Raw genomic sequence first — 12,187 nt, 5'->3', positions numbered from 1 at the left:
TATTCATCCGTTCTGCTAACCAACTAGTTCCATGTAACCAGTTCCGACATAACGACGAAGCGCCGTAGGTCAAGGACGTTGTAAAGCGAGGACCATCTGTATATAAATGCATGGGTCTCTACCATTACCATCCATTAAGGGGTGGTTTCTACCCCAAGAACTACAATAAATACACTACATTCTGTACATTATGAATTACACAGTTCTGCTGAAGAAGATTTAAGATTCCTATCCTCACTCAAACCAACGAATAACGCTTAAATTAAACAAACACTAAACCAAACAGATCATCTCATTTCTGGTCACTCTCCCTCTCCCTCAGGTTCGCTTGGTTGGTTCGCTTCATTGAGGCCGATTGAATCCACCAGGTTCTCAACAACTAGGAAAAACCTCGGAACCAAGAAAATACGTCGAACAAAACAAACAATGAAAAGAAACTCAGCCAATCAGCTAAATAATAAAATCAATCTTTAGCAGATTAACACACGAAAAACAAACTTTAAAAAGACTGAACTTAATCAACTGCGTTACAAATAGAAGAGTGGATTTAGAAATGTTACCTTACATAAACATTACCAACACGTTCTAATAATGTTTGAAAGAAAACCTTTTTATCTGATGTTGAAGGAATGTTTTGATGATGCTCATCAGGTGAAATAATGTTCCTGTGAGGTTAAAAGTGAACTAAGATAGAACGTTTTAACATTCACAGGATGTTTGGAGGATGCTGTCAGATTATGTTCCATGATAACTAAAGAAGAACGTTCTCAAACCAACATTCAGAAAATGTTCTCCAGACGTTATCGAGGCCTCAGAAGGCAGAATGTGTTTTTAGAAAACGTTCCTGTAATTTAAAGTATTATGAAAGATGGAACATTTTACCTGAAATGTTCTGAGGATGTTTTGTGGATGTTGCTGTTGAGAACGTTCTTCTATAAAACGTTCCCATAATGATAGCAAAGGAAGGACGTTCTCAGTGCAACATTTGGAAAATGTTTTAACGACATTTTTAGAGTGTCTTCAGAGAACTTGATCCTGAGAACACTGCAGAACTTTCTCAAAACATTTTTATTTAAAAAACGTAGCTGGGTAAACTGTTGAAATAAATAAATATGTTAAAGAAAGAAAAGACTAAAAATCAGTGGATAGTTAATTGTTCTCAACTCTGGATTCTGGATTGTGCTGAGGTGCTTTGAATCAGAGAAACAAAGGAGCAACAAGTAGCTGAAACGACTAAAAATTATAAATATAGAGTTGAAATTGTCAATTAACAGTAACAGATGGGTGTTAAAAATAGTTGTAGTTGCTCACTTTGGTGAATAAATGACTAAAATAGCTAAAAGTTTTGGATAAGCTTTTAAATTTGTAATGGATAGCTGTAAAACTGTAGTTCTAATGGCTGACAGTAGTGAAAAATGGTTGAAATAGTTCAAGTTATGGAAAGCTGAACTTCTACAGAGCATTTCTGAAACAAACACAAAAATCCTAGCTGGAAAATTTTAGTGTTGAATTAGTGGTTTTTCAACGTGTCCCTCTGATACTGTGCCTTTTTACAAAACTGATTTATAATTGATGAAACTGCACTGACTGATAAGAACTGATTTTTTGTCTTAACAATTCCCTCTGTGCTGTACAGTTACACAAACACACCACGGTGGTCACACTTTGAGCCGTTTAGACTCTGATATGTTGTGACAGAACATGTCAGAGTTACTGAGACTGACGTCAATCAATCAGCGACATGATACCGACCACTCAGGGTTCCATGAAAAAATACATCTGTCAAACAGCCCACAGTGATGGATTTCATTCTTTATAGCTCAAAGTCAAATCTGCCCCGTGTTAAAGAAAAAAACATCCAGGTGAATTACTGATATACCAGTTCAGGTCTGTTTGAGTCATAGAACCTCAAATCTGAAGGTTTGTCAGATGCTAAAATAGTTCACAGTGGTTCATGTTATGTTACTACAGCTGCTAGAGTTACTGGAAAAATACTCAGAGAAGGCAGTGCTCCTCCAAGGCTGCTCATTCCTCCTATCATTTCCGATGGATAAGTCCCGATAAGTCCTCAGCAGTGGATTTGTAGTAGCATCACAATAATGTGATCATCAGCATGTAACATCCTCTGAATGTTAAAACATTCTTAGTTCACTTTTAACCTCACAGGAACATTAATAGAAATAATAAACATCCTTAAAATGTTCTTCAACATCAGATTGAAATGTTTTTATTTCAAACATTATTGGAACTTGTAGGTAATGATAGCCAAGGGCGTCAGTTTGTTTTTAAAAGTGGGGGGGATGGAGACCACAGCACTTTGAGAAAATGTCGAAGAACGGCGGCAAAATGCCACAAGCTGGGCTCGAACTCACAACCACCGCACCAAAGGCGGAGGCTCAAGCTGTAGAGCGAGTGGTACATGCGGGTAGAGGGGTCTGTGGGCCGCTATAGTACTAATTCTCCCGCGCCGAAATTTTGCCCCTGCACGCCTCTGGTCGGCGCTTCCACTTGGCACAGGCGCAAATTTAGCATCTGTGCGTTTTTTTTTTGTTTGTTTTTTTTTAACCTCACGAAGGTGTGCTGCATGTCTGCAACTCTCGGCCGAGTGCGAATGGCGCGTTCAGGAGCGTCGGAATTTTCTATACTACTGAAAATAACTGGGTTTACAACGGCTTACATGTGAAGAATTTGAATGTGTTGGAGACAAAATGACCCCTGACAAAAAGTGTGTGTGTGTGTGGGGGGAGCAGGACATGTCCCCACCGTCCCCCCTTAAACTGACGCCTATGATGATAGCCAATGTTGTGGGAACGTTGTCTGATTGACTGATCTTTAACTCAGAATTGTGTTCTTCTAAAAACACTCTGAGGAAGTTTTGTAAAATTCTAGTGATGTTTTCAATGTTTCTTTTAGTTCCCAGAATGTGAGTTGAAATCTCTGTAAAGACATTCTGGAAGTATCATTAAAACTAGTTCCAAATGTGGGAACATTTTATAGAAAAACGTTCTCAACAGCAACATCTCCAAAACGTCCTCAGAACAGCAGGTAAAATGTTCCACCTTTTAAATTACAGGAACGTTTTATAAAAACACATTCTGTCTTCTGAGGCCTCGATGACGTCTGGAGAACATTTTCTGAATGTTGGTTTGAGAATGTTCTTCTTTAGTTATCATGGAACATAATCTGACAACATCCTCCAAACATCCTCTGAATGTTAAAACATTCTGTCTTAGTTCACTTTTAACCAGTGGTGTAGTGGTCCCTGGAGAAGTGGGTATACTCTTAATTTTCACCTTTTTTTTTAATTAGTCCAGAAAAACGCCCTGTTTTAGAAACAGTGACATAGAAGACTACTCTATTCAATTTATTCAGTCATTTCTACTTGCCCACTATTACAAAATTATCATGACTTGATTAGGAGCAGTTTGTAGTTATTACTGGTCACACAAGCAAACTGGATGAATGTAACATGTATTTATCATGAGGCAAACATGGTGTTTCAGTTACTTTTGAACATTTATTTAAATAAAATACTTCAAATATGAAGTTGACAGTGCATCCTTGTTCATATTTCATCATGAATAAAACCTCAATATTGTTTTAGGTCGAATCTTAAACTACCTGTCCCCATTCTTGTGTTTTTACTTACTTTAAAATCAACTACCAGCCTAGAGGTTTTCCCACATTATCCCAATCTAGCTAGCTTCAGACTTACGTTAGAATAACGTTAGCCTTTCAAAACGTTAGTCAGACTCGGCCCGACACTCAGTTTAACCCGTTGCGCTTCAGTTGCGCTTCAGTGTCCCGCCCGCGATACACTTTGAGATCTGCATAAGCAATTTGCTAAATGTCTGAAACTGCAAACGCGATTATACAAACACTATACACCAATGGAAAGCTTAGATTCTCAGGAATCCGCCGGTATAAACCACTTTCAGATGTGATTACCACAGTGGTAATATAAACACATTTGTCCGACAAACAACGAATATCCATCCATCCGTTCTCTATACACGGCTTCAACGCACACAGCGCGACTCGCATTTCCGGGTTCATTATTACACACAGATGAAAATATTCCACAAAAAACGGCCATAATCCAACCTTGGACATCCAGACGAAACAAGCCAGTAAAATATTTTGTCCAAAATCAACACGGTCTCACGGGGATTCGTGAAACTGTTACGTAAATTTTTTGTTTCTTTTTCGTCCGCACCAACACGATTTCGTCATGTTTTTCGTGCCGCTCACCACGAAATGTTTTTCGTGTTGCTCACAACGAAACCCGCTGTGGTAATCACAGCTGAAAGTGGTTTATACCAGCGGATTCATGACGATCTAAGCTGTCCATCGGCGTATACTGCCTGTGTGATCGCGTTTGCGGCCGCTGGCCGCCGGACATTCTTTAAATTCCTATGCAAATTGGTAAGTGTACCACCGGGTTATGGTTAGGTTATGGTTAGGTTATGGTTAGGGTTATGGTTAGGGACGATGTCATGCAAAATATAGCGTTGGATTCGCCATGGTTTTACATTAAAAATATAATACACACATTCGTTTGAAATACGTTCTGGGTGGCACGAAAAGTCCGCCGTTTAAAATACATTGGTGCGCATTTCGTGGTGAGCGGCACGAAAAACATGACGAAATCGTGTTGGTGCGCACGAAACCGAAACAAAAATTTACGTAACAGTTTCACGAATCCTCGTGAGATCGGGCTTGAAGTCGGTATATAATCCACGAATAGGTCGTTTTCGAGGAAATGCACCTCGCGATGCCCGTCCAATATTCCCTGTATTTCTCGTCATATTTTTATTTACAAATAGAATATTAGCGATTTTTTTGTACTGAAAATGGCTGGAATTGACTGCAGCTTTAACCACTGGCGACAAAATATCCTCTCCTTGAAATGTGCAGTCATGTTGCCAGTAGTTTAAAACAATGATTCATTTGGAAACCACCTTAAAACTTACCTGAGAATTATATCGTCCATGAAAGTAGGTTCGCTCGATACGTGTCACTCACTTGAAAGGTGTTTATTCTGACTTTCTCGCATTTCCGCGCATCTTTCAAGCAGACCTGTCAATCAACTGGAGTGCCACAGAGGTGTTAGCAAAGTTTTCCTCTGTATGACCCGCCCTACTCTGCCTCTGATTGGCTCATCCCTGAAGTTAACCAATCGAATCAGTGAAGGTAGCATGTACCAGCCAGTTACAGGCAGAGGAGGGTTGTTCATGGCTTCATCAACCTTAAGGAAAAGAGGGCTACCTGGCACACAGATATTACTGAATGATGCGCACCAGGGAGCATTAGAAGTGGGTATACGCAATGCTAACTGAAAAATAAGTGGGTATACGCCGTATACCGCCGTATACCCTGGACTACACCACTGCTTTTAACCTCACAGGAACAGTAATAGAAATGATAAATATCCTTAAAACGTTCTTTAGACATCAGATTGAAATGTTTTTTTTAGAACATTATTAGAACTTGTAGGTAATTTTAGCCAGCGTTGCAGGAACGTTCCCTGCTTGCTGGATATATAGTGATGTTAGGATGGTAGATGTGTACTGTCTTCATCAATTCCTCACAAGAGAAAAGGTGATTCTGTTCTGCTGATACCATCCATCACCTGCTGTTGTTCTCTCTCTCTCCTTTATTTCTCTCCACATCTATTGATTCTTGTTATCCCAAAGTAAGTAGTTAAGATCAGATCACATGTTGGAAGTTTTCTTTTTGATTTTGTTTTCATAAAATGAACTAAATCCTCTTTTTTTTTTTTTTACATGACCATATTTCTGGCAAATCCCTGGAAACTGAACCTCCCTCACCAAACACCCCCAGTTCTAACGTGATTGTGCTGCAATCGCCCCACTCGGCTCTCGGCTGCTCTTTGATGTGAGGCGGATGCACTCGTTGCATCACTCTCATGCTTATCGACACTTAGCCAGACGTTTAGCCTCTCCTCTGTCACTGGAAGGAGGACGAGTAGAGGAATAACACTCGGGTTACTGAGAAGAGAAAACAGCGGCTGTCCTCATGGGAACCGGAGCTGGTTGGTGTTGAGTCCTCCTCTGCACGCACGTGGAGAGAAAAACACTCCCCTGCTTAGAGCTGAGGTCATCCTGAATTAGTTAATTAAAGCAGTTTGTTGCCAAACATTAGATCATCCCACAGCTTGTTTTGTCATTAGCTGAACTGAAGCCCCTCCAGCGGCCCCCTTTCTTTGAGGAGAACATGAAGGAGGGGATCATGTCTCCAAAGTGGAATAACTGTAACCTCAGACACTTTCCACCATTATTCAACTGCTTTTTTTCTTCTGTTCTAAGCTACAAAATGCTGTGTGTGTTCTAGTTTGTTTTCACTCTTTAAAGTGCGTATAATTCAATTCCATTCAATTTAGTGCTCTTTATTGGCATGGAAATTAGGTTAGCGGTACTGGAAAAGCATTAAGGAGGGTGTAATTAAAAAAAGAAGAAGAAAATCTACCATGTGTTAGGTTTGTAAAGAAACAGAACAAGATGTGTTTACTGAAAGTCTGTAATAAGCTGGTTTAGTTCTTTATTGGTAAAATTACGCATGTTGTCCTGCAGGTATCAGAATAGTCAGGCTGAAATTGTAAAAACTAGTAATGTGTTTATGGAGCTCCCCAATCCCTTAAAAACGAATCTTTATTTTTAGCTGTCCCCATCTTAAGACCAATGTTTATTGTCTTTTATTTAAAACAACATAATAAGTACACAGGAAGTATGCTTAAGGGAACAAACACAGTTTGATTAATTTACAACAGACTACAGTTGTGTTGTTATAAAACTAAATTCAAAGTATTTTAAAGGGGTAATGTCACTTCAAAAGTCACTTTCATCAATACAAACTTGTTTTCTAAGCATGATTGATTTATATTCTCCAATTATGTTACTTTGAATTTAAAGTGAATATTACATAACATGCAAAAAATATTCTTATTTAATTTCTATTTTGGTCAGTGCTACAGCAAGCTATTATAAAAGGAGGTTAACATAAAGTCAGCACCTTCACTAGTACTACAGCAAGCTAATATAGCATAATATTACTAGCCTAACACAAAGTTAACTCGTGCTACAGCAAGCTAATATAGCATACCATTATTAGCCTAACATAAAGTCAGCCAGTTAGCTAGTGCTACAGCAAGCTAATATAGCATCATATTATTAGCCTAACATGAAGCCAGCTAATCTTACAACAAGCTAATATATCATATTTTTAGCCTAGTATAAAGTTAACTAGTGCTACAGTAAGCTAATGTAGCACAATATTTTGAGCCTAACACAAAGCTAACTAGTGCTACAGCAAGCTAATATAGCATAATATTTTAGCCTAATGTAAAGTCAGCTGGTTAGCTAGTGAAACGACAAGCTAATATAGCATATTATTACTTTCCTAACATGAAGCTAGCTAGTGCGACAGCAGGCTAATATAGCATAATATTATTGGCCTAATATAAAGTCAGCCAGTTAGCTAATGCAACAGCAAGTCACTATAGCATTATTAACATAAAGCTACCTTCTTAGCTAGTGCGACAGTTAGCTAATATAGCATAACATTATTACCTTAACATGAAGTCAGTTTTATTAACTTTTATGTTACTGTAACTAATCATAAACCTAAAATTAGCAAGGCTAGAGTTTTAAAAGTCCTTTATGTCCTTGAGGGGCTTCTTCCCCCAAAGTCCTACTCTGATATTTTCATATTGCAGAATAGTTGTCACTATTTTTTGTTCAAACTTATATTCCATTACATGGCTCTCATGTTATACATTCTTTAAAAAACACACACAAAGGCTTATTTTTTTTACAGTCATAATATTACACCATCTTCCTTATATCCACTTCTTCTGATTTCCTCAGACCAGTGAAATGATTTCAACACAATTTAAAGATTCGTAACATCACTATAATGCAAAAAAAAAAAAAAGACCTGAAATGTGAACTGACTGTATCTAATGGGCAGGAGAGGAAATATAATTGTGGAGCTTCTTACTTTGGTTTCCTGTGAAAGTCTGTGAAAGTCTAAAAAATGACAAAATTACATTTTCCCTGCCATTTATCTCTGTATATTGATATTATTTTCCTGCAAATAGCTGTTTCTAATGTTTAAAATATAAATAAGTTACTGAATGTGTTCTGTGACGGTTTATCACATGGAGCGCCTGGCAAAACAAAAGCCTGCTCAGCGTTCAAACTGATGTGTTGTGCTTCCTGCCTCTATTCTCGCGAGAAGACGTGGTTACCAAGGTACCGGGCACGCAGCGTCCTCCAAAACTGTAAAGGGCCCAAACTGACCAATGAGGGGAGCCGTGACCATACCAAAACGGAACCGGTTTAGGGGTGCGCTGAATGTTTTCTCCTAAATAAACTGTGTAAAATGAGATAAATTCAGAATTTCAAGACGCGGATTCGATATAATTCAATAGATTATGATGTCTATTATAAGTGTATCTTGTGAAGCTTAAATAAAAGTTACTCTTCTGTTGGAGCTACTATATGGTATCATCCGCGCCAACATTGAAAGTTGGGTGAAAGTGGACACCAAACGCCGTTATTTTTGTTTCCTCGTATTCAGAAATACCAGCTTCGACTCATTACTCGAAAATTAAACTCCTTACTGTCGTTTGGCTGTTATAACGAGCTACTTTTACGGGTGAGTAAATGTTTTTTGTAAACGAATCTGGTCATTAATAGCGATACCTGCGTTTGTAACTCACCTTTACTCTTGTTTCTGTAATGGAGGCTCAAGAAATTAAGCTAATATCGTCTCATTTCGTTGGTTAAAAAGGCATTTAAATGCAGCTTCTGTCCCAAAACGTTAGCTTAAATGAACTGGGTTCTTTGGATTTGGGGTTAAAGTGTCATTTAGAGGTGGAATACTTCCACTGAATATTATCTTTGTGTCGGTGTTAAGCTTCGTGGTTGTGGTTTAGTGACTCATTCTGCCTGTAAATGTTTGGGAGACCACCATGTTGGGCAATCAGGACTCCCAGATTGTCCAGAAAAAACATGTAGCAGGACATATGTTGCGTAAAAAGAGGAAGTCCAGTGGTGTATCAGAGGATATGTGTCTGGTTTAAAGGTCATGCAGGGCTCCACAGTGTTGCCCTGTTGATGTATTTTCACCAGAGAGAGGAGAGCAAGTTCCCCTTTCTCTGCCAGAGGAGGAAGCTGAGGCCTGAAAAGCTCTCCTGATGAATCGAACTTCCTCTATTGGCCCCGGCTGGCTTCTCTTTGAATCAGCATTTAGTCAAAAAGGGGAGGTTTAGAGAAGATGACTGTATAGTGTTTTGTAAGACATAAAATGACTGGACCCTGTAGGAAAGTTCTCTGTTCTCTTTGCTGGTAATGCGATTCAGCTACTGAAACTTGGCCTAACGAGTAAACCGACCTGCTATTTTGGACTTGCTTGAAGATGCTGCTTTTGAGTGTTTCTGCTGAGCTATCCTGTCTCTTTTAAGACAAACAGTAGGTGTTGTAAACCTATGTTGAAAAGACAGTACAAAAATTCCCAGTTACACAGAAAGATCCTGCTTTTTTTCTTACTTCTCTTACTAAAGAACTACTCACTGCAACTTGTCCTTTAAGTGTAATTTAGGTCGATAGCTACTGTGTTGATCCTGAGGGAAATTCAATAAACCAGCAGCACATTAAATATACAGAAATAAAAGATAAGAGCAGAGCACACAGGGGATATAAAGAATATAAAGACATAATTATGTACAGAATGTATAACTTCGTTTTTTTTCAACCTGGGGTCTGTTTCCATATGTCTTTTCATACATGTGAGTGATTGAGAAATGAATTTTCGACATAGCTCCAGTATTTAGCCAGGCAGGCAGCTTCGCAGCTCAGCTAGCAGCTCAGCTAGCGAAAAGTATGGGGCAACTTGCCCCCCCCCCCCCCCCCCTCCCCCCTCCCCGCGTCAAAGTCCGCCCCAACGTGCTTTTTTTCCCACACTGACCGGCTCGGATAGTCTCAACGAGTGTCCCACAACATACTAGAGATGAGAAGTGAAAGAAAACCTCCACATTACTTGGCGATCACTATTTGTTGTGGTCTATATCCAAATCTCTAGACGCTAGAAAGCAAATCTCGTTCCGAAATCGCGTGATTTCGGAATGAGATTTGCTTTCTAGCGTCTAGAGCTGAGCTGCTAGCTGACCTGCGAAGCTGCCTGCCTGGCTAAATACTGAAGCTATGTCGAAAATTCATTTCTCCATCACTCACATGTATGAAAAGACATGAAAACAGACCCCAGGTTGAAAGAAAACGAAGTTCCCCTTTAAGCTAAACACTGTGTAGATGGTGTGCAAATAGGCAATTAGTAATGTACTTTACATCCTATCATATTTTTCTATCCTATTAAGTACTTACACTTAGGTCTGAACAATGCACCAAGTTTAAATTATAACTGCATTTGTGGAGGGGGAATCAACACTTCTTGTTTACTGTATGCTTGTTGCTAAGAGTTTTTAGCTGTCTGGTGGATAGTTTTTCACAAATGACATTCTTTCTTTGTTGACTAAGACAGTCTCCAGACTTTGGAAGGTATCAGCTTCATTTGTCTAACCGCTACAGACTCTGGCTATCTAAAGGTACTGAATGGAATTTTTTTTTTGACAGAATGGGGTTTCTCCCTCACTGTTTACACTGGCAAGGTGTTAGGAAGTGATGTTTTGTTCTGAAGGCCGGAACAAGACCAGAAGGAATGATTACAGCGAGAGAAATCTGTTTCAGTCTAACTTTTGTTTTGAGATAAACTTGAAGTTTGCAAACCTATGTTAAAAGACAGTACGTTCTTAATTTCACTTAGTTCTCACCTTTGAGATTTGCATCGTATCCTGTCTTTTGATACCATTCAATACTAGCATTTAGGACTGAAATGCTATTTGAATCAATGCAATTGTGGGAGAAATTAATAGTCCTAGTTTCTTGAAAGCTTATACAAAGGTAGTAAGAGTTTTCAGTTGTCTAGTGGATACTTTCCAAAGATGACAAATCTCGCAAATCTCACTAAATTCTCTTTGTCTGTTTCCCTGTAGAGCTGATGTCTACTACTAATTTAACTCACACTGCTGAAGACTCTTTTTAGCTTAAGATGCCTAATAGAATGTTGTTTGTTTGACAAAATGAGAACAGAAAGTGTATTAGGAAGTGCTGTTTTATTTTAACAGCCAGGAGGAATGACTACAGCAAGAAAAATCAGTTTTAGTCTGACTATTGTCATAACACAGACCTGAAGAATCATAAACCTATATCCTTAAATACACAGAAAGATCCTGCCTTCTACTTAAGTTACTACAAAGCATCCAATTTACTTGAAGATGTCACCTTTTAAGATTTCCATCATATCCTGTGTTTTAATGCTGTTTGATATGGGCGTTTAGGGCTGATTGCATTTTCAAACAATGCAATTAGCAAATCACGAAGGCTGCAGTTTGGGATGTATGTTATGCAGTGCATCATTTTTATTTCTGAATGCTCCATTATATGTTTCAAATCTGCCATACAGCGAATATTGTGCTGAAGCTTTAAGTTTCATTTTCAATTATATGACGAATCAAATCTTGGCTGCACAGTGGCTCAGTTGTTAGTGCTTTTTCCTTGCAGCTAGAAGATCCCTGGTTTGCATACTGACCTTTCTGGGATCTTTCTGCATGGAGTTTACATGTTCTTCCTGTGCATGCGTGGGTTTTCTCCATGTACTCTGGCTTCCTCCTACAGTACAAAAACATGTGTGTCTCTATATGTAGCCCTGTGATAGACTGCTACCTGTCCAGATGTCCCCTGCCTTCACCTCAGGTCAGCTGGGATAGACTCCAGCCCCCCGTTACCCTAATGAGGATTAGGTAGTGTGTAGTTGAGGGACGGAAAGACAGATGGACATCTGATCTTTAATGGTGCAACCCGACTTTAATCAAATAATACAACCCAGTTATATGATGGTGCAAATTTGTAAAAAAAAAAAAAAAAAAATCCATGTTTTCTCCCAATCCGATATTCCACCAACTATAAAATCTTTATTTTTCACGCTAAGATAACATCTGGCATCATACTTTTTGAGTTACAATGCCTTTAATAAGGTGTAGTCAGGTTGATTTTTATGAAGCATGGCGGTGGCAGTATTATGCTGTGGATCAATGTTTGAAGAGCCATTA

The 12,187-nt window shown here is 38.8% G+C and overlaps 1 protein-coding gene across 1 annotated transcript in view; it reads left to right on the top strand.

Moving 5' to 3' along the window:
• Window positions 1-8,563: 8,563 nt before the first annotated feature.
• wu:fa11c10 (protein FAM110A) overlaps window positions 8,564-12,187 on the top strand; it is a 41,285-nt gene continuing 37,661 nt past the window's right edge. Inside the window, exon 1 of the mRNA XM_051948977.1 lies at window positions 8,564-8,679. The gene's annotated coding sequence lies outside the window, so the exon portion shown is untranslated. The remainder of the gene's footprint in view (window positions 8,680-12,187) is intronic.

This window comes from Acanthochromis polyacanthus, chromosome 6 (genome assembly GCF_021347895.1).
Source record: "Acanthochromis polyacanthus isolate Apoly-LR-REF ecotype Palm Island chromosome 6, KAUST_Apoly_ChrSc, whole genome shotgun sequence".
Lineage (NCBI taxonomy): Eukaryota > Metazoa > Chordata > Actinopteri > Pomacentridae > Acanthochromis > Acanthochromis polyacanthus.
The sequence above is the reverse complement of the archived record's forward strand: the minus strand, read 5'-3'. Positions and strand labels throughout refer to the sequence as shown.